Source organism: Bos indicus, chromosome 17 (assembly GCF_029378745.1).
Source record: "Bos indicus isolate NIAB-ARS_2022 breed Sahiwal x Tharparkar chromosome 17, NIAB-ARS_B.indTharparkar_mat_pri_1.0, whole genome shotgun sequence".
NCBI classification, from domain to species: domain Eukaryota; kingdom Metazoa; phylum Chordata; class Mammalia; order Artiodactyla; family Bovidae; genus Bos; species Bos indicus.
The window spans coordinates 39,949,653-39,972,344 of NC_091776.1; the positions used below are offsets into that span (position 1 = coordinate 39,949,653).

General features: G+C 41.0%; 1 protein-coding gene across 13 annotated transcripts in view; it reads right to left on the reverse strand.

Annotated features, from left to right (window-relative positions):
* Nucleotides 1–22,692, reverse strand: part of RAPGEF2 (Rap guanine nucleotide exchange factor 2) — a 269,177-nt gene that overhangs the window by 226,613 nt on the left and 19,872 nt on the right. The window contains exon 1 of one of the 13 annotated variants that reach the window (XM_070769175.1): nucleotides 1,529–13,216. The exons of the other annotated variants lie outside the window; for them this stretch is intronic. The gene's annotated coding sequence lies outside the window, so the exon portion shown is untranslated. Of the gene's footprint in view, nucleotides 1–1,528; nucleotides 13,217–22,692 lie in introns of those variants that run through there. 13 annotated transcript variants of the gene reach the window in all.

Sequence of the window (22,692 nt, forward strand, 5' to 3'; positions counted from 1 at the left end):
CCCCCTCATCTGTGTCCTGTTCACTGCAGGTGGATTCTTTACCCACTGAGCCACCTAGGAAACCCAGAAGAGGAAATAACCCAGTAGCAGGAAGCAAATCCAGCACCCAGATCTTAGTTAATCCAATAAAAGGAACCAGGGATCCTCAACGAAACGGGTGATTCTAAAACAGGTCTGGAAACACAAGATGAACCCGGAGCATTCAGAAGTACCTGAATGTAAGAAAGTACCCAAGAGGAAAAAAAGGCAGGGACATGGCAAATGAGCACAAGAGCCACAATGTCGAGCAATAAAATAATGTGCTATTAAATTATAACCCAAGAATAAAATGAATATCCCTGAATCCATACTGGCATAAATAACCGACTGAATACAAATGAGGAAAATAAAATGCATAAAGGTGAAAAAATATTCATATTCTAATGTCAAGTGAACAAAGGCAAGATAGAAACCCATAAAAAAAAAAAAAGAAAAAGAAATATAATTGAGGGAGAAGAGGTAATGTTCGTTAGAGAAGAATTTCAAATTATTTACAAAGATGTTTCCTCCATTGGAGTGGGGCAGTTAACAGCAAAGAAACCTGGGAGGCACCAGCCCAGCCAGGTAATCAAGTCAGCACCAACTGTGATAGGTCACGTGGACAGGATGTATCCTCGATATCGTATGATCAAACAGCACGGTCTTCCTCCCAGAACTTCACATCCACACTCTAGTCACGAGAAAAACACCAGACAAACCCAAGTGACAGACATTGTATAAAAACAACTGACCATCAGGCCTGAAGCAACCAAAGTCAGGGGGAGCAAGGAAAGAGTGAGAAACACACAGTCTGAAGTCCTGGTTGCTCCTGGAACAGAAGGCACATTTGTGAGAAACTGAGGGTTAACAGCAATGCACCAGAGTTGGTGCCTTAGTTCTCGAGGATGAATCACGGTAATAAAAGACCTGGCAACAGGAGAAACCCAGTGAGGCACACTCAAGGACTTGTTATAGTATCTTTGCAATTCTTCTATAAACTAAAAATATTCCAGGATGAAAGTTTACTTTTGAAAAAACTATATTCATATGGACAGATCTATCCGAAAATCACTTCACGTCACAGCTAAAAAAACTACAACAATGCGAAAAAACTTCATAGGTTCAGGCTGTGGACACCCAACATCTGATTCTTTGATTTTTGGATTCTAGTTTGAGAATGATTTGCAGAGTAGAAACATTCATCATTTCAAAGACCTAAGAGCTTAAACCACTTACTCTCTCCTTTCATCTTAACCACATCCAGGGATCAAGACCTGGTGATTCTTCACCCTCAACACCACCTCTTCCGTCCCTGAAAGGTTAGAAATTTGTTTCCCACGATAGTCTTTTCCTCCTAGTCAATTTCACACAACTGTTAAATCTCTGAAACACAAAACCTGCAGACCTTTGATGACACCCTAGCTTAAACACAGACACCACACACACACATACACACACAGATGCTCTTACTAAAAGTCATAGTACAGAGTAATAACTAATCTTCACCTACCTCTCACTACTCCTTCCCCAAGCAGCTCACTCTCTAGTCAAAACAATTTCTTTCCCAAAGCCCACAGCACTCTGGGGCTTTTTTATTTTTCTGTTATGCGGTTTTGTGGGGATTTTTGGTTTTCGTTATTTATTTATTTGTCTGTGTTGGGTCTTAGCTGTAGCACAAGTGATCTTCATTTCGGCATGCAGGATCTTTCGTTGCAATACAGACTCTCTGGTTGTGGCGCACACACTCAGTGGTGTGGCATGCAGGTTCTCTAGTTGTGGCACTCAGGCTCCGGAGCACATGGGCTTAGTAGACGTGACGCACAGGCTTAGCTGCTCCAGTGGGATCTTAGTTCTGCAACCAGGGATCTAACCTGCATCCCACTCATTTGTAAGGTGATTCTCTCTTCTCTTATTTTTTAATAGCTTCTTAACCTGCACTTTTTTAAACTTTTTTAAAAATGTTATTCATTTACTTATTTTCAGCTGCACTAGGCCTTTGCTGCTGTGCACAAGCTTTCCCTAGTTGCAGCAAGTGGGGGCTACTCTCCAGCTGCAGTGAGCCCGCTTATTGAGGTGGCTTCTCTTGCTGCAGAGCACAGGATCAAAACCGTGTCCTCTTCATTAGCAGGCAGATTCTTAACCACAAGGAAGTCCCTGGAGCTTGTTTTTTTTTCCTCAATACTTTTCATCCTGTGTTGGATTGTGAACCCCTAAAAACAAGGAAATAGCCATTCTTATTTATTCAGATTCATCCTCCACCATCTAGCACTAAAGTTTATGCATAACAGGTACCTAAAATGCCCTTTAATTTTCTTGAAAATATTTCCACATTAAATCAATATGAAAATCTCAACCAAAAAAGAAAAAAAAAAAATCCTCAATCATCAGTTAACATGTTCTCTGTTCAAAACGATCATTTGACTGCCTTCAAATCATCTTTTCCATTTCACATCAAATCAAATGACCAGCACTGAACTGAACAAGTTACTGTAGATAAGACAGTATCTTTGACTGCAGCTGTGAGCAACTGCTGGGGCTACCCAGATGGCTCAGTGGGTAAGAATCCACTTGCAATGCAGGAGACTCGGGTTCGATACCTGGGTTGGAAAGATCCTCTGGAGGAGTGCATGGCAACCCACTCTAGTATTCTTGCCTAGAGAATCTCATGGATAGAAGAGCCTGGAAGGCTATAGTCCACAGGGTCACAAAGAGTCAGACACAACTGAAGTGACTGAGCACACAGGCACGCGTGTGAACAAGTGCCCAGTTAGTCACTCAGTCATTTCCGACTCTTTGCAACCCCTTGGACTGCAGCCAGGCTCCTCTGTCCATGGAATTCTCCAGGCAAGAATACTGGAGGGGGAGCCATTCCCTTCTCCAGAGGATCTTCCTGACCCAGGGATTGAACCCAGGTCCCCTGCGTTGCCAGCAGATTCTATACTATCTGAGCCACCAAGGAAGCCCAAACAACCATAGGGCCACAGCCAAACAGCCACACAATAGAACTGAGAGTGCTTTAAAGCTTCCATGGTATGGTCGACCTTTGGAAGCAGTATTTACTACTCCCTCATAGAGCATACTCACACCCAAAGTAAAGGGAACAGGAAAGCACAGTACAGACCTCTGATTTATCCTCCAAGTGTTGGCCAAATGAGGAGCAAAGCCCTAGCTCTAAGCACTGCTCAGGTTTCCTTGCTCCATCACACCCTGTTTTTCTTGCTTACCAGAGTGGCAGTGATCAACACAAACCTCACACAGAGGCTGGGATGACAGCTTGAAAGGCGGGAAGCAAGGGACGGGCAGCCAGCTGGACAGCAGCCAGGCCGACCTGACCCTGAGTTCCCAGGTCAGCAAAGGATCCCAAACCAACCCATGCATACACGACCCTCATTACAGGGGCATCCACATGTGTAAAGGTGCCTACTCACTAACTTTATCTGTAACCCCAAATTATGGACATCCCTGGTGGTCCAGTGGTTAAGATACCACACTTTCAGATTTCCCTAATGGCACAATGGTTAAGAATTCTGCCTGCCAATGCAAAGCACACCAGTTTGATCCCTTGTCTGGGAAGATCCCACATGCCACGGATCAACTAAGCCCATGCACCACAACTACTGAGCCTGTGCTCCACAAGAGAAGCCACGGCAATAAGAAGAAGCCCTCTCACTGCAATAAAGAATAGCCCGAGCTTCCTGCAACTAGAGAAAGCCTGCACAAAGCAAGGAAGAGCCAGAGCTGCCAAAAATAAGCAAATAATTTTTTTTTAAGCAAGCCTGAAATAAAAGACCTCATTGGAAAAAAAAAAAAAAACTCCATGCTTCCACTGCAGCCTCCTTGGATAGGGAACTAAGACCCCAGATGCCACACAGTGTGGCCGAAAAAACCTTAAAATGTAACCCCAAATTGGATACTCAAGGTCCCTTCACAGTCATTCAGGGATGTGTGCAGAGCAGTAAAGATGAGTCACCCTCTGTGCAGGGTCCCAGCTGGGTGGGAAGGGGGCAGTGCTCGCCCACCTTCTTACTGCAGCTCCCACGCAGTACACAAAGGTCCTTGACGGCATAAATTTTGTGCCCCTCCCTTTGGTGATTTCACGGCTTACAGGCCCCCACGCACGATGCTGAAGTGCTATCTAGTAATCCCAAGTGCAAGAGAGCTGTGACCTGCCTCAGGGAGAAAATACACGTTAGGTGAGTTTTGCTCAGGTATAGGATGCAGTGCTGCTGCCCCGAAGTTCAACATCAGTGAAGCCACAGATTTATACTGAGTAACATGTCTTTAAACAGAAACACAGACAGAACAAAATTATACACTGATCAGTTGATGAAAATGTGACCAGAGGCTTGCAGAAACCTAGCTGAGTATTTGCCAGGAGCAACAGTCTAGTATTGGCTAAGTCAGTGTTCTCTGTAACTATACAGAGTATAACTCCCATGAACACAGGATACATTAATACTACTACTTAAAGTAACAATATAACTAATGACAACAAATGACAGTAAAAAATTAGTACTACTTGATGAACCTGCTCCTAGGATGTGCAAAATCCAGGGCAAAAACAAATAAAATATTCCAAGTAAAAGAACCAGGATCACAGAGGGAATTTTCTAGACCCAGCTAACACCTGCCCCAACTGCTTTCAGAATAACATTAATGCCACATTTTACAGACTTTTAAAATTGTGTTCTAAGGCACATCTCTGTGTGATAAGTCTCCTATGAACTTCTGATTATTTTAGCTCTCAAACAAACAAGTGGGAAACCTACCTAACCCTAAACAATTCTGTTCTATCAAGTGCTTTCACAAACTGGACAGTCTAACACTTAACACTTAAAGCAATTTTTAAGCACTCATATTATCAATACACGTAGAAATGACCTATTTAGGGGAAAAACATAATTCTCCAGTTATGTTCCATCATTTACATAAAACAATCTCATTTTTTAAAAAGGAGGGATAGATGTAGGGAGAAGAAAGAAGAAAAACTGCAGCTGAAATTTTAACTAAATTTGCTATTTTTTTTAATGTCCACAATATAGCTTTAAGAGCCAACTTTGCTTCTTCCTCAATAGGTAGGTAGTCCAGCTCTTTTTCCCTTCTGCTGCTGTCCATATTTGTATTGAAAACACTGCTTCCCAGAGTGTGTTCCACGATGCTGTGCAAAGAGGCAGCTAGGCACAGAAGTTTAGGGAACACATACTCCATCCACCCACTCTCACAGTAGAGAGGCAAAATACAGACTTGAAAACCAGGGGCTTCAAAAATGCTGCAAGGAATACATTTGTTTAATCCAAGTTTAATTCAAATCCAAAAAAATAATTTGATCACAACACCCTCTTCTGGGGGCTTCCCAGATGGCTCAGCGGTCAAGAATCTGCCTGCAGTGCGGGACTTTGTTATTTTCTTGGGCTCCAGAATCACTGCAGACAGTGACTGCAGCCATGAAATTTAAAATCATTTGCTCCTTGGAAGGAAAGTCGTGACAAACCTAGTCAGCATATTAAAAAGCAGAGACATCACTTTGCTGACAAAGGTCCGTGTAGTCAAAGCTCTGGTTTTTCCAATAGTCATGTAGGGATATGAGAGTTGGATCATAAAGAAGGCTGAGCTCTGCTTTTGAACTGTGAAAGTCCCTTGGAGTGCAAGAAGATCAAACCTATCAATCCTAAAGGAAATCAGTCCTGAATATTATTTGGAAGGACTGATGCTGAAGCTGAAGTTCCAATACTTTGGCCACCTAATGTGAAGAGTCAACTCACTGGAAAAGACCCTGATGCAGGCAAAGACTGAAGGCAAAAGGAGAAGTGGGCAGCAGAAGATAAGATGCTTAGATAGCATCACTGATTCATGTGATTTTGAGTATGAATTTGAGCAAACTCTGAGAAACACTGGAGGACACAGGAGCCTGGGATGCTGCAGTCCATGAGGTCGCAAAGTGAACAACAACTCCACAGCATGGAAAGTGAAGAGTTACACAGAAATACAACAGGAGAATACACTGAACACCCATCACTAAGGAACTGGTTTAATTATGCTACAATGACATTCTAGATACCAACTAAAAGAGAAGAACCAGATACACATCAACATGTGAAGTGAAAGTGAAGTCGCTCAGTCATGTTCGACTCTTTGTGACCCCATGGACTGTAGCCTACCAGGCTCCTCCCTCCATGGGATTCTCCAGGCAAGAGTACTGGAGTGGGTTGCCATTTCCTTCTCCAGGGGATCTTCCTGACCCAGGGAACAAACCTGGGTCTCCTGCATTCCAGGCAGACGCTTTAACCTCTGAGCCACCATACATCAACATGAAGAGACCACAAAAAACATGGCTGAGAAAAAGGCAAGTTGCAGAAAGATATGTGGGGGGAGGGGGAATTATAGCTTGTGGAGATACAAGTGGGGTAAAAGAAGAAAAATGTGGACTTAAGGACATGTCCCACGTTCTCAAGAGTGTTTGGACCTCTTCTGAGAGGAAGAAAGGTGAGGTAAGAAGAGGAAAAGGTCTTCGCCTATGCTTTTCCCCAGTTTCTTTGTCACACACACAGTATGCAAAGGGAAAAGAGAATTATAAGGAAAGGGGACTGCAAGAGAGACCCACGGGCTCCTGGCTACTGAAGAATAACTTCGTTCAACAGATTCTACACATCAGGACTGCATCTGCTCTCAGAGCTCCCACACACAACCCAAGGGCACATTCTCATCTAGAACTGGAGGCTGAGTTTACAGTGTCTAAAGTTCTCCATGGCAACAACATGGTCTGTCAAAAAGAGAGGCGTTTGTTCACAGTCAGAGAAAATACTTCTCCCTGAGAGCCCCCTACCCATCCCCCCAAAAAAGTCAGAAATGCCATCTCCATATAACTCACTCCCTATAAAATATCAACTTTAAAATAATCATGTAAAATTTGATGCTCTTATGCATTATATCCCTGCAACTGTAAAAAATTTATAAACTTTGATCCAAGCCCTCAGTCAAGATAAACCACTATTATTATATGGTTCTTGCAAATCCTCCTTTTGTTAATCAACTAGTCATGGGCTCAATGGAATATTCTGTGCCAGAAAGTATATTCTGCATGAATATACAAGATGGAAAAACAAGACATTCCAAAACATATATTTTTATGTCTCTGTTGCTTTATGGGCTTTCATTTAATGTAAGAGTATGTAGGAGACCCCAGTTCAATCCGTGGGTTGGGAAGATCCTCTGGAGAAGGAAATGGCTACCCACTCCAATATTCTTGTCAGGAGAATCCTATGGACAGAGGAGTCTGGCAGGATACAGTCCATGGAGTCGCAGAGAGTAAGACACAACTGAGCAACTAATACTTTTACTTTTCACATAATCTTTGGGCCCAAACAAGAGAAAATTAAGACCTGAACCAAGAGTAGCACAAACACCAATACTTTTTACTAACAACATTAGAAGAAATGGGTATTTATTGCAGAAAGAACAAGTTTCTTCTTAACCCTTCAAAGCACTCTAGGAAAATTTTTTAATGTTTTAAAATAAATAGGTTTTCATTCTAATTTCACAAATTACATATACTCCCCATGATGACTAACTTGGATACAGCTTAACACAGTGCTTGAGAGTGAAAGTTCTAGAACAAGAGACCCTGGATTCCAACACCAGCCCCACCACCTACGATCTACACCAGCCCTGACACGTCACTGCTCTTCCAAACCCTCTTCCCATAAAGTGTCCTTTATATAATGTAGGTGACATGTTTTACATGGGAGGAATTCAATAAATGTTTGCTATCATTAGCTAGAAGACTTTTAAGAAATTAACCATTGTTTTCTGTAATTTAAAATGCTGAGACACTAAAAACCAAAAAGAAAGAGGGAGGGTGGCTCTTTTTAAGAACTCTTATGTTTTCCAGAGTGATCTTTTTATTTATTAACATTAGCAACAAACTCGCTTGGTTTACCCTTTTATTGCCAAATGAGTTTCATGCTATTTTTCTCTTTTCTTTTTTTTTGTATACACCATGAAGTATTCTGGTAAATCAACCCGTCCTCCACAACAGCTGCTATGCGAAACTGACTCATGAAATGTAGACACAGAAATGAAGTATTTGATCATCTGGGTCCATCCATTTGCCAATGCACCAACAGGATTTTTCCATGCTACAATCTATTTTCAAATATTGCAAATAAATTGCTGGTGAGTGTTGTTAGAAATCATTCACTACATATGAGAAAAATGTCCCTCATTTTGTAAAAGCTATAAATCCATTAACTTCTGATTATAATAAAAAGGAAAGAACAAAAGATGTTATCCTAAATTTCAATGTCCTGAAGGGCATGAAGGCCATCTCTTTTTGCCTTTCAAAAAGAAAATTATTCAAATTAAGTCATATATTTCAATTGTTCTAGACAACATTTTTTGCTATAAAGAATACAATTGCTAGTCCTATAATCTTAGATGGAGATACAATGTAGAAAAATGTTTGGTGTACATATTCAAACGTTTATAGGAAATTCCTTCTGTCTTCCATTCTGCCCACAATGTCCCCAAACAACAGTGGTACAGGCACTTCTGTCATATTGTTATGTTATTAATATGTTACATTGTTATTTTATGTTAGCATTTCTCCTATGTGGCTATGGGCTTTCAGAATCCCACTGTTTGTTGAGCTTGCTTCACCTAGAAGGAAGCATTATTGACATACGGGTAAAACTGGTTAAAATTACCTTCAGTACTAGCCTGTAAACCTATGAAAAAAAGTTCAACTTCATAAAATTAATGAAATGTTATCTGAACCCTGAAATACAATTTTTCACTTCTCAGACCGGCAAAATTGGAAACATTTAATGGAAATCCTTTGCTGGCATGGATTTTTATACACTGTAGTGGAAATACAAATTGGTGCAACTTTTTCAAGGAGCCATTTGGCAATATCTATCAAAATGTTAACTAACATATACTTGGACTCAGTAAAGCACTACCAGGAATCCAATCTAATATATCTTCTCAAAAAAGCATCCACACACACATACACACACAGATACAATGATGCTCACCACAGCCTTATTTATAAGGGGATGTGGGAACTGGCAACACCATGAATGTCCATCCTGGTGGGACTACGGATATAACTAAGGATGCACTGGACACCAGCATGTCCCCTAAGCAGGATGAGGCTGGCCTCAGGGTCATGCACAGAAATCACTTAATTTTTTTAATCAAAATGTGCTGTGGGATCATATAACTTTTTTCTAAGTACATAAAAAATTATTAGAGACTTTGGGATGGTGATACCTAGGAAGGAGACTTAATTTTACCTACATTGTTTTACATCAAGATGTTTGCATCTTCTTAGTTTAAAAAAAAAATACTTAAAAAAAAATGAGGTACAAAACCGATCCAGCAATAATACTGCTTATAAGATCTTCCATTAGAGTTAAAAAAAAAAAAGAATTATCTTCTTTCTTTTTTCTATTTACTGTTCATTTATTTATTTTGGCTGTGTTAAGTCTTAGTTACAGCATGTGGGATCTAGCTTCCCAACCAGAGATCAAACCCAGGCCCCCTGCATTGTGAGCGCAGGGTCTTACCCATTGGACCACCAGGGAAGTCCCCATTAGATGTTATATTGGCATCATCCATGTTATATTTTCTCTTCCCAGCCCCCATCTGCTAAGTACCAGGCTGGCCTTGATTTCATTTTCTCCTCATCTGCTAGAGAATCAGCCCAGAGAAGGTCCTCACATCACCACCCCCAGCCCCTGCAATGAGAAGCGTACCCCACAACACCGCCGGGCCATCCAGTTCTGACCCAGCCCACAGCCAATCCTGATTCCCTGGCACTGCTGACCGCACAACATAACACTGTGCAATTACAGAAGAAATACCCCCCAAGTATTTTGAGAACTAGTAGTGTCATTGAAGTTCAAATATAGCTTCCAAATAACAAAGTGTTTTAAAACAGAAAAGGTAAACCCAGGTTTGCGTGCTATTTACCTGCTGGGATTTCCAGGAGGAGGGGAGTGCATCTTAAATACTAGCTGGCATTTTCCTAACTTTCTTCAATATATATAGACATATATATATATGTAAAAACATACAGTATACCTAACTCTATGAAAGTATATTAATCATTCTAAATGATACCAAAACTACCTCCATCTAAAATGAAGAAGTATCTCCTTGCAGTATAAGGTGTTGAAAACATGGCTAAACGCCACCACAGATTCATCCCTGAAAATCCAACTGAATTAACTTTCAAACTACCAATCCGCAACATGCAATCCTAGCAAAGATCATTTATCATCATAGTTGTGAGGAGGCCCCACCAGACACTGTCAAATCTAACATTCTCAAAAAATCCTCATAATCGTGAAACATTCCATTGAAATTCTCAGAGCATGGGTATCCATTTCCCTTTCAAAAACTTGCCTCTCTGCACGCAATTCCTGTTTACTGGATTTCATTCTTCCTGTTTAATGACTCCTCCACCCCTGGTGTGACAAAATAAAAAACCTGAAGGAATCTATTTTTAGCACAAATATTCACTTAGGTATTTTCTATGTAATCAACAGGATACAAAGTTGTTTATGCCTAACCAAAATTTGCCTGCTTTGTTCACTGTCCACTTGCTAATACTGAACAAAGGAAAATCTTTCAACAAATCTCAATTAACAAAAGATAACTTGAAAATAATTTTGAACTTAATGTTGAGTGTATACTTACTCATGTCTGATTCTTTGCGAACCCATCCATGGACCGCAGCCTGCCAGGCTCCTCTGTCCATGGAATTCTCCAGACAAGAATACTGGAGTGGGTTGCCATCTGCCTCCTCCAGGAGATCTTCCCAATCCAGGGATCAGACCCTCACTTCCCTGCATTAGCAGGCAGGTTCTTTACTGCTGCACCACCTGGGAATCCCATTTGAGCTTAATATCCCTCCAATAATTATAACTGTGGATTTTAAATTACCTAAATAGCCTGTCAGGAAAAAATGACAAGTGCTCTGTATCATTTGGGGTGTGTATGAATGACAATACAGGAAACACTGCTCAAAACACCTTAGAATCTTTTGTGTTTCTATGCCCTAAATGTGTGCTCTACATTTGGCAAGATCCTCTTCTCAAAGCCCTAAGTACTACCGAATTATCCTCGAAAGGACCTTCAAGTCAATGTAGAAGAGAACACCGTCAATACAATCCTTTCGATGGAAACACCCCTGAGTCTGTGATGGGACACCTGCTAATTAAAGTTCCTTCTCTTTTTTCCCAGGCCCCCTCATCACAGCACCTCCGCATAGTCACACAAACTCTCCCCTATGGGCACTGCCCTCCCTGGGCCCTGAGCTCCTGCTCCGCGTCCTGTTCATCTGTGTTTCCCGGCGCACCTGGCAGAACAGTGCCATGCACACAGATGTGTTCTACGCACATGTGCAGAGTGCCTGAAATGCGCAAGTGCGTGCCTCCCAGAATTTTACAGTTATGACTTATAATACATTCACCAAAAATGTGGCCCAGCCAGATGCACCAGAACCACGAGAGACTCTATTCCCTGGAAACCGATAGCGTTTTACTGTCACACCTATTTCAGTTCATGCCTGTCTGGAAATCCCCTTCGGGTAGTAGTAAAGATGGTGTCCTTTCAACGTATATGGACTAACTCTAATCTAGGATTAGGTGACTGGTATCCTGGTCCAGTTATTTCTGAGTCAGATGGTCTCAGGGAACAGTAACCAAGAGATGAAAATACAGCTTATGATTATGACACTGGGGGACTTCCTTGTTGGTTCAGCGGTTAAGAATCTGCCTTGCAATGCATGGGACATGGGTTTGATCCCTGGTCAAGAACTAAGATCCCACATGCCTCGTAACAACTAAGCCCACGCACTGCAACTCATAAGTTTATGCAGCACTACAGAGACCATGCGCCGCAACTAGAGAATCCATGCACAGTAACTAGAGAATCCATGCACCGCAACGAGAGAGTCTGTGCGCAGCAACTAGAGAGTCCGTGTGCCACACTAGAGAGTCCATGTACCACAGTGAAAGATACTGCATAACAGGACGAAGACCCCACACTCCACAACTAAGATCTGACAGAGCCAAATAATTTTTTTAAGAAAAGAAAGATTATTACACTGCTTTTCCCTAGCCCTTCCTATCAACCAAACTTAAAATATAAATTCTGAATTCCCTTATCTTCATCATTAAACCAACAACAACAAAGATGGGAGGAAAAATTCTCCCCAAAAGAAAAATTCTATTCCTTCATATGCATCTATCTGTCACATATTAAGTTAACTAACGACCACAAGAGAAGTGAGTCACTTTACTCTCATTGGCATCCTAGAGTCCTTGCCCAGCTCAAGATGTGAAGAGAGTGAAATTTTAACAACAAAGGTTGGCCACATCCTAAGGTATCTATATTTCAAAAGCTGATAAGAGATAAAACTTTATTCAATGTAGCAGTAAAAACTGTATCCAGACTACATGTATCACTGTGTTTGTAACTTACGCTAGATAACATGGAGTCATGAAAGTACGAACTTAACACTTCCATTTTTTATCAAAAAGAAGGGAATACTCTCTAGCTTTTAGGTGTTCTGTGGTACAGACCCATTCTGTATATGTAGTGAGTATAGCTCTCCATCCACCCCTGGTCACTGGTCCTTTCAGCAGTGCCAGGCTGGGATGAAACAGTTACCCAGGTAAAATCTCCATGGAGAAATTTCTCATTCCAGCACCTCCCTTGTAAAGTTTGTGGTTGATGCTTTTGGTTGATGTATTGGGCCACATTATATGGTAAAATTAAACCATATTCACTCAGGTTCCATTAGTAATTCAGTCTGGACTAAAGTCGATTATACCATGAAAATGCTAAACAAGTTAATAATGCAATTAAATCCGTGTGCGGGCACATTTACCCTACTTAAGAATTTAAGAGCCCCAGTACATTAGTTGAACATAAGTTACAAATGAACAATTTCTTAATTCACTAAATCAATTCCAAAAGGATAGAAAACATTTTTTAAAGTATTATTGTTGCTCTTTGTGCTTACAGATAATAATGAGTTGCATGTATTTAAATACTCTAAGACCTGAGCATTTCAGAAATTTAAAATATCCTTCCCAGTAAACTTAGATCTTTGAATTATTTTTGCATTTGCTTTTTACAAATTCATTCTCCTTTCCCAGAATGATGCCTCAGGTATAAATACCTTTAAAGGGTGTAGGTTTTGTTCCCCGCCCACCTCCCCCACCAACCCGCCCCGCCACACACACACACACACACACACACACACACACGAAATGCAAAGTAACTCCTAACTGCGGAATTGAGAGATGCAGCCAGGGTGAGTGTTATGAACTGATGGGATGACGCCCTGACCCCGGTGTGATGGCATCTGGAGATGGGTCTTCAGGAGGTAATCAGACTGAGATCAGGTCTTGAGGGTTCGTGGTCCAATGGTACAGGTGTCCTTATCAGTGAGGGAGCCATACCACAGCTTTCTCTTTCTCTCCCTCCTCCCCAGACCCCTCCATTCACACAGAAAAGTCCATGTGAGGACAAGGCAGCCCTCACCAGAAAGCGAGTCAGCCAGACCCTTGATCTTAAACTTGTAGCCTCCAGAACTATGAGAAAATGAATTGCCATTGTCTAAGCCACTCAGTCTATGCTATCTTGGTATGGCAGCCTGGGTGGACTAATATAGTAAGTTTCTTAAATCCAGCAAAGTTAAGCCAAAGTAAGATTGAAACGCACATGAAATAAAAAGAACAGAGCCAAAACACCGATACTACCAAAACCCTCACTTTTACCAACTGCGAATGACCTAGGATGCATATACATTTAGCTTCTTCCGTAGTCTGAGATTAGAAACCAATGGCCATCAGGGACCAGAAGCTGAAGCTGAGGATGGCACCATGGACGCTGGTCAGGAACCAAGGCTGTGAGGGGCAGCATGGACACCCTCAGCTCAGCTGCGTGCTCTCCTTTCTAACTAATGCTACTCAGTCCCAGAAATCACTGTGTAGGAAAAGCTGTCAAACTTCCTCGCAACTTGACAGAATTACACTGTATTATACTCAAGCTCATTTGAAAGAAAATAATACATACTTCAAATCCCAGAAACTGTTATTACAGTAAAAATATATCACTAGAGAAAGCAGTATGGAAATGTGCACTTCCAATCTGTTCAATAAATATTTTATTAAGCACACTTCCCCCCAACCCCCACCTTACCCCCAGCATGGGGGGGGGGGGCGGGGGGCACTCATGTCAGTCACTAAGAGATGAATTTCTGATGATAAAGAGATATCAGGTGTCAGTTCAAGAGCACCAGAGCCTCAAATCTCCAGCCCAGTGAACTCCAAACTACTTAATGATGATAAATTACTTTTTTTTTTTTCAACTTTTTACTTTATATTGGAATGTAGTAGATTAACAATCTTGTGTTAGTTTTTGGGGGACTGCAGAGTGACTCAGTTATACACATACATACATCTATTCTTTTTCAAATTTCCCAAGTAATTTGTTACATAACATAGAGCAGCGTTCCGTGTGCTATACAAATAGACCCTTGTTGGTTATCCATTTTAAATACAGCCAAGTGTGTACATGACAACAATTCTCTGGATCACATAAGGGCATTCCAAACTCTACTCATTCTAAAACTGAGCTCCCGATCACTATTTCTTTCATCAAACTTGATCTTCCCAAAGTCCTTTTCTTCAATAACTCCATCCTTCCATAAACTCTAAAGTCATGCATGAGTCCCCTTTCTTTCCACTCAAATGGAACACCTCGTCTGCTCTCTTTCATTGTACACAACACACATGAGATAATTGCTCTCTTCCATCACTTGCTTCCACAAGCTGACAGCATGAGCCCCAGACTGGCCTCCGTAATTCCATGCTCTCCCCACCACTGACCATCCTCCACCCAGCATTCACAGTGACCTCACCACACCTCTACCCAAAGCCTCGAACAGCCCCCAACACACCCAGAATGAATCCAAACTCCCTATGCAATCAGGGCTCTCCACCAACCTCTGAGGTCAACACCTTCCACAAGTCACTACCTCACGGCTCCTGCCCTGAAGCCTCCACCCTCACCAGCCAAGACCCCCTCTAGGCAGTCTCTTCCCTGGAGGAGGGCACGGCAACCCACTCCAGTATTCTTGCCTGGAGAATCCCATGGACAGAGGAGCCTGGTGGGCCACAGTCCATGAAGAGGAAGCCCAAAGAGTTGGACATGACAGCAACTTTCACCTCAAGTGAAGCAGTCTCTGACTTTTCCCCTCCCTTCCCCACAAGGCAGGCCCTCTTCAAATACCACTTCATTATCAGTGAAGCCTTCCAAATGTGGCCTTAATCACCTTAAGCTTTTCCTGTGATACTTGTCAACACCTGACTTACTGTATAGCCTGTTTGCATGATTCCCTTCACAAGCACTGTGTACCAAACAGGCAGGGCTCAGCTGTTCACAGCTGCATCCTTAGAGCCTGACAGTGAGTGGCAACACAACGGACTTCTGATAAGTGTGTACTGAATTAATTTATTTATATTATAAGGACTCATAGGACTAGTGAATGTTTACCAATATCTGTTTTACCAATAACCTAAAAATTTTTCTGCAGTGAGGTTCACTATAAAAGGAAAACACTAAACTTAAAAAAAAAAACAAACGTCTGCTTCAAAGTTCAAAGTCCCTGGGCCAGACCCCCTGACCTTTCTGTGTTGCCACATCCTGGTGCTGCAAAGAGCCTTTCCCCATGTTTGTCAGAAAAGTTATTCACATCACACAGGGAGCATTTCAGCACTATGAAAATATTCTCCCTAGAACCTATCTACAGAACTATCTATGGTGGAATCTGGAGGAAATATTATTTTCTCACAATTTCTAGAACATATCCATTTGTAATATAAATGGGGAAACTACAGACCTCTAATATCACATAAATTAAATCAGCATTTAAAAATACACAGATTTGCATTTAGCCAAAACAGTAAAATGAGTAACGATTTCGCTACAAATAAAAACTATTTGCAAAGATACAAAGTGGCATTCAATCTGATAAAGAATTTTATCCAAAATATAGAAGTCTCACAACTTCAGGAAAAACGTAACTTTTCAAAATGATAAATGTAATATGGTACCTAGGTTGGATATGGAACAGAAAAAATACATTAGTGGAAAAACTGCTAAATGCAAAATAAAGTCCATAGTTGAGTGACCAGTGTTTTTTCAACATTTCTTTCTTAGTTTTGTGAAAATACCATGGTTCTGAAAGGTGTAAACAGTAGAATATGAGTGACAAGTATACAGAAATTCTCTATTTTGGTGCCTTTTATGTAAATCTAAAAGTATTTCAAAACAAAAAGTTAAAAGGAGGTGAACAAAATACTTGCAAAGACTTGTACCAAAGAGATGTGGATAGCAAATAAGGAAATGAAAAGATTCTCATCATTAACTGTTAACGAACTGCTTGTACATGAACGTTCATGGCAGCGATATTCAAGGCAGAAACACCCCAAATGTCCAACAACTTATGAACAGATTAACAAACTGTGGTATGATGAAATACTGTTGCTGTTGTTCAGTCATCCAGGGGTGTCTGAATCTTTGCAACCCCATGGACTGCAACATGCCAGGCCTCCCTGTCCCTCACTAACTGCCAAAGTTTGCCCAAGTTCATGTCCATTGAGTCTGTGATGCCATCCAGCCATCTCATCTTCTGACACCCTCTTCTACTGCCCTCAGTCTTTTCCGGATCAGGGGCTTTTCCAGTGAGTCGGCTGTTCACATTACGTGACCAAAATACTGGAGCTTCAGCTGAGTACTCCAATGATTTCCCTTAAGACTGACTAGTTTGATCTCCTTGCTCCAAGGGACTTTCAGGAATCTTCTCCAGTACTACAGTTTGAAGGCATCAGGTCTTCGACGCTCTGTCTTCTTTACAGTCCAGCTCTCACAATTGTACATGACCACTGGGAAGACCATAGCCTTGACTATACGGATCACTGTCAGCAGACTAATGTCTCTGCTTTATAACACAGTCTTGGTTTGTCACAGCTTTCCTGCCAAGAAGCACTCATCTACAGATTTCATGGCTGCAGTCACCATCTGCAGTGATTTTAGAGCCCAAGAAGAGGAAATCTCACTAGTTCCACCTTTTCCCCTTCTATATGCCATGAAGTAATGGGGCATGATGCCATGATCTTAGTTTTTTTAATATTTAGCTTTAAGCTGGCTCTTTCACTCTCTTCCTTCACCGTCACCAAGAGGATCTTTATTTCCTCTTCACTTTCTGCCATTAGAGTGGTAACATTCGCATATCTGAGGTTGTTGATGTTTCTCCCACCTATCTTGATTCCAGCTTGTAACTCATAATATTTCATGATGAAATATTATTTGGCCCCAAAAAGGAATGGAATGCTTTATACATATTACAACGTGGATTAACCTTGAAAACATAATGCTAAATCAAACAAGCCAGGCACACACAAAAACTGCATATTACATTCATACAAAATGTCCAGAATAGGAAATTCTATAGCGACAGAAAGTAAACTCCTGATTAGTTAGGACAGGAAGCATAGTGCACAGCGGGTAATAGCTAAAGAGCACAAGGATTTTCTTTCTGAGGTGATAACAATGTTCTAAAACTGACTGTGATGGTAGCTGCACATTCCTGTAAATACACTAAAATTCACTGATCATATGCTTTAAGTGAGTGAATAATACAGTATACAAATTATACTTCAATAAAGCTGCTTGTTAAAAAACACTAAGATATCAATATAAGCTTATTAATAAAATGCCTTAAAATATAACCTGACATATCCAAGTGCTAATTAGGATGCAGGACAACTGGAATTTTCATGCACTGCAGATGGAAATACCATATGACACAGCTGCTTTGGAAACAAGAATTTGTCAGTTTCTCATGAAGTTAAACAGCATGTAGCCCCAGGAATCCCACACCTAGGTATTTGCCAATAAAAACAAAAATACATGTTCACATAAATTCTTACATGTATGGTTTACAGCAGTTTTATTCATAATTGCCAAAAACTAGAAGTAACTCAAATATGGATTGGGGATTAACAAATTTTGGTACATCTATATGATGAAGTACTACTCAGCAATGAACAGGGAAAAAACCAAAAAAAAAAAAAAAAAAAACCACTACTGATACATGTCACAGCATGGCTCAATCTCAAAAGCCTGATGCTTGATGAAGAAGTGATGCCAGAAGATGGCCCACTATATGATTCCATGTATTAATATATGACATTCTGGGAAAGGCTGCTGCTGCTGCTGCTAAGTCACTTCAGTTGTGTCCAACTCTGTGCGACCCTACAGACAGAAGTCCACCAGGCTCCCACGTCCCTGGGATTCTCCAGGCAAGAACACTGGAGTGGGTTGCCATTTCCTTCTCCAGTGCATGAAAGTGAAAAGTAAAAGCGAAGTCACTCAGTCGTGTCCCACCCACAGTGACCCCATGGACTGCAGCCCACCAGGCTCCTCCATCCATGGGATTTTCCAGGCAAGAGTACTGGAGTGGGGTACCATCTGGGAAAGGCAAACCTGTAGTAGGAGACATCAGACCAATGGCTGCCACAGTCAGGGCTAGTCAGAGGAGACTGACTACAGACAGGGGCAGGGAGCTTTCCAGATGATGGAAACATCTGTGACTGTGGTGACTGGTGGTGGTATGCCTGTACACATGTTAAAATTCATAGAATTTTATACTGGGACAGGATAAATCTTACTATAGATAAATTACATCTGCAGACTTCCTGCTAAGACTTCATGCTCCCAATCAGGGGACCCAGGTTCTATTCCTGGTCAGGGAACAAGATCCCATTTGCCACCACTAAGAATCTGAATGTTGCAACTAGAGATACCACATGCCACAACTAAGACCCAGGTCAGCCAATAAATAATATTTTTTAAAAAATTATATCTGACTGTTGTAAAAGTTGCAACCAACTTAATTACAATTTGTGTTTTTAATTCCTAATACAATGTTTACAGTAGTATGCTACTACAATAATTATCGAAATTAGAAATGCAAGAATCCTTTGGCCCAACAGAAATTTATCAGATCACATATGTAAGGGATATTCCTTACTGGGAATACACTGTACTGGCTAAACTCACAGGCACACCCCACAAGCGAGCTCTTCGTTCACTGTTCCAGAAAGATTCCCAAATTATATTTTACAGTAAGTAAATAAGCAAGGGAGAGATAGATAAGTAGATATAATCTGGAGGTTGGGGAAAACATTTTGTATGGGTCTATGCACATATCTTCAAAAAAAAATCTTTGGAAGAATAAACAAGCAACTAAGACCACTCACTCTGTTTTGGGGCTGGAGACCAGGCACATGTGGAGCAGAAGAGGAAGGAAGGCTCTCCTTTGCATACCTTTTTATAATGTTTGATATGTGAACTATGCACACGTGCACACACACACAAAACCTAAGTAAGTATTATTTAAAACACTAGTTTTTAAATATATAGTCTAAGTACAAATGATGAACATTTGTGGTACATTGCAAACATTCCAGAGACAGCAACACATTATCATGTACACTTACAATGCAGGGTGAATTTTGAGCAAACCACTAGGAGGTTGCACTTAACCTTTCTTTCTGATCCCAATGCCCCTCAAAAACAGGAGCCTGTGGAATGGTCAACATAGAATGTTCTGGAAGGAAATTATATGGTTTTGTTTTTTAAAGGAGCCATAAATGAGAAAATTCAGAATTTAAAAAAAAAGAAAAAAGACCTTGTTACCCCTTTGAAAAACCTCCTTTCTGCCCTCGAGTACTGTGTTCTTCCATCCCAAAGGAAGGGCATTTTCTATGTCTTGTAAGGACAAAGGGGAACAAACTGGACTCGCTACCAGACACAGTGACACAGGTCTCCTCAACTGAAACGACTACAGCACATCACTGAAACACAAATACATCCCCAGAACCACCAAAACATCTGGATTTCAGCATTTCAGAAGCACTTAAGACTCCTTAAGATCTCACATTCCAGAATCTAGCATCTGTCTTTCATTATATAGTTGAGATCAAGAAGTACAATCATAAAATAGTGTCAGATAATGTCAGATAACATGAACAGTATCTCTCTGCAAGATACAGGCTTATGAATTAATTCTTAGCATATCTGGGTAATTTCTGAACATTTCTCGATTCTGGTCAAATTCCAGTTCAATTAACCCCTTTCTAAATAACGTACTCAGACAACAAAATTCACTTACGAGTTAAGACATCTTCATGGCAATAGTCAGAGAAGCAGAAGCGCCAGGAATGTTTTACTCTCCAACTTGCTAGTTCCGAATACTACAATCCGTTCAAATCTGGTCCCTGGGAGCAAGCCCCTGAGCCTTTCCCCCACCTTTTTCAGTCAGCACTGAAAACCAAGGCTTCCAACTATGTTTCCAGACAGAAAGGAATTATTAATATAATTCTATGTGGAAATGTCATAAGCAACAGAAATAGGAGGTATGTCAAGTCTGTGTTTTTCTGACAAACGAGCAGATGCATGGATATACTACTGCTGAGAAAAACTGGTTAGTTTCCCCTGAACCCCCACCCCAGTACACAGCAACTTGAAAGGCATCAAGCTAGCCCAAACCAAAGATCAAAGAATTCTAATTGTAATCATCACTTCCATTCTCTTCAACTGACAAAAATCCTTAATATAGTTGATTATTAAAAATAAAAAAGGAAACAAAAACCAATAACAACTAATCAGAAGAAGATACCAAGATAATATATTTATCATGTTACTATGTCACTGGATAAAACAAAGTACTGAAAAGGAGGAAAAAGAATAATACATTTACATCCTTAGGGCTTCCCTGGTGGATCAAATGGTAAAGAATCCGCCTGCAATGCAGGAGACCTGGGTTTGATCCCTGGGTCAGGAAGATCCCCCGGAGAAGGAAATGACAACCCTAAGGCAGTATTCTCCAGGCACTATTCTTGCCTGGAGAATTCCATGGACAGAGGAGCCGAGCGGGTTACAGTCCATGGTGTCGCAAAGAGTTAGACATGACTGAGCAACTAACACTTTACATCCTTAAAATAGTATCCAGTGACAAAACTGTCAAGAAATATTAGATGCTACTAAAACCATCATGTAAAACTCTGCATTTTTTCAGATAAACCTAATGACTAAGACAAGCTACTTAAAAGACAGAGTTAATATAACAATATCTAATACTTACTGAGACTTATCTATTGGCTAAGTACCTGGACCTAAGTTAAAAATAGACCTTCCAGTCCTACTCTACTAACTCCAATTACTTTAAAAATTAAAATTTTAATACAATTATTTATTTGACCACACTGTGTGGCTTGCAGAATCTTAAGTTTTCCACCCATGGATCAAACCCAGGTCTCCTGCAGTGGAAGCACACAGTCTTAACCACTGGACCACCAGGGAAATCCCAAAATTTCAATAAAATGAGATTTTAGAGCTGAAGCTCATCTCTGAAATACAAGTAACCTAGTGAAACATTTTATATAAAAAGAAATGGGCAAATAAAGAGAAAGACCTTAAGCAAATTGGAACTTCACTTTGTAACAGTCCTTACTACAACAGTCCAGATATTGACACTCAATTTTATTTCAGAAGGAGTCTGGTAGAGTGGAAAAAGTGTGGACTTTGAGATCAGACAGTTTTGTGTCCTTAAGAAAAAGAGTTAACTTCTCTATCTCAGTTGCTTCTTCACTGGTAAGTTAAGAGCCGCATCTCCTGCTTAATTGGGTTGATGTAAAATCCCATGGATGGAGGAGCCTGGTAGGCTCCAGTCCATGGGGTCGCTAAGAGCCAGGCATGCCTGAGCGACTTCACTTTCACTTTTCACTTTCATGCACTGGAGAAGGAAATGGCAACCCACTCCAGTATTCTTGCCTGGAGAATCCCAGGATAGAGGAGTCTAGTGGGCTGCCCACTATGGGGTCACACAGTCGGACACAACTGAGGCGACTTACCAGCATCAGCAGCAGCAAAAACTAAAAATGCTTTTGAACTGTGGTGTTGGAGAAGACTCTTGAGAGTCCCTTGGACTGCAAGGAGATCCAACCAGTCCATCCTAAAGGACATCAGTCCTGGGTGTTCTTTGGAAGGAATGATGTTAAAGCTGAAACTCCAGTACTTTGGCCACCTCATGCGAAGAGTTGACTCATTGGAAAAGACTCTGATGCTGGGAGGGATTGAAGGCAGGAGGAAAAGGGGATGACAGAGGATGACAAAGGCATCACTGACTCGATGGACGTGAGTCTGAGTGAACTCTGGGAGTTGGTGATGGACAGGGAGGCCTGGTGTGCTGTGATTCATGGGGTCACAAAGAGTCAGACACGACTGAGCGACTGAACTGAACAACTCAAAAATGAGGGGAAAAAACCTAGCTGACTTTCTGACACATAATGAAGACTTAATAAATGTCTATTGCTTTTCCGTATCGTCCCTCAGTTCTTCTAAGTTGCGTTCTCCCTAAGTATAAATGAAGAGCAAACAACACAACTGTAAGTATTATGTATTATTATACTAATGGAGACTTGAACTTTCAAAGGGGCAGCACTACAAAAGTAACTCAATAAAAGATCATTAGAAGCATAAAGATTCATTTACTGTTGTACCTTTTAATAGTGAACGTTTATATTATGA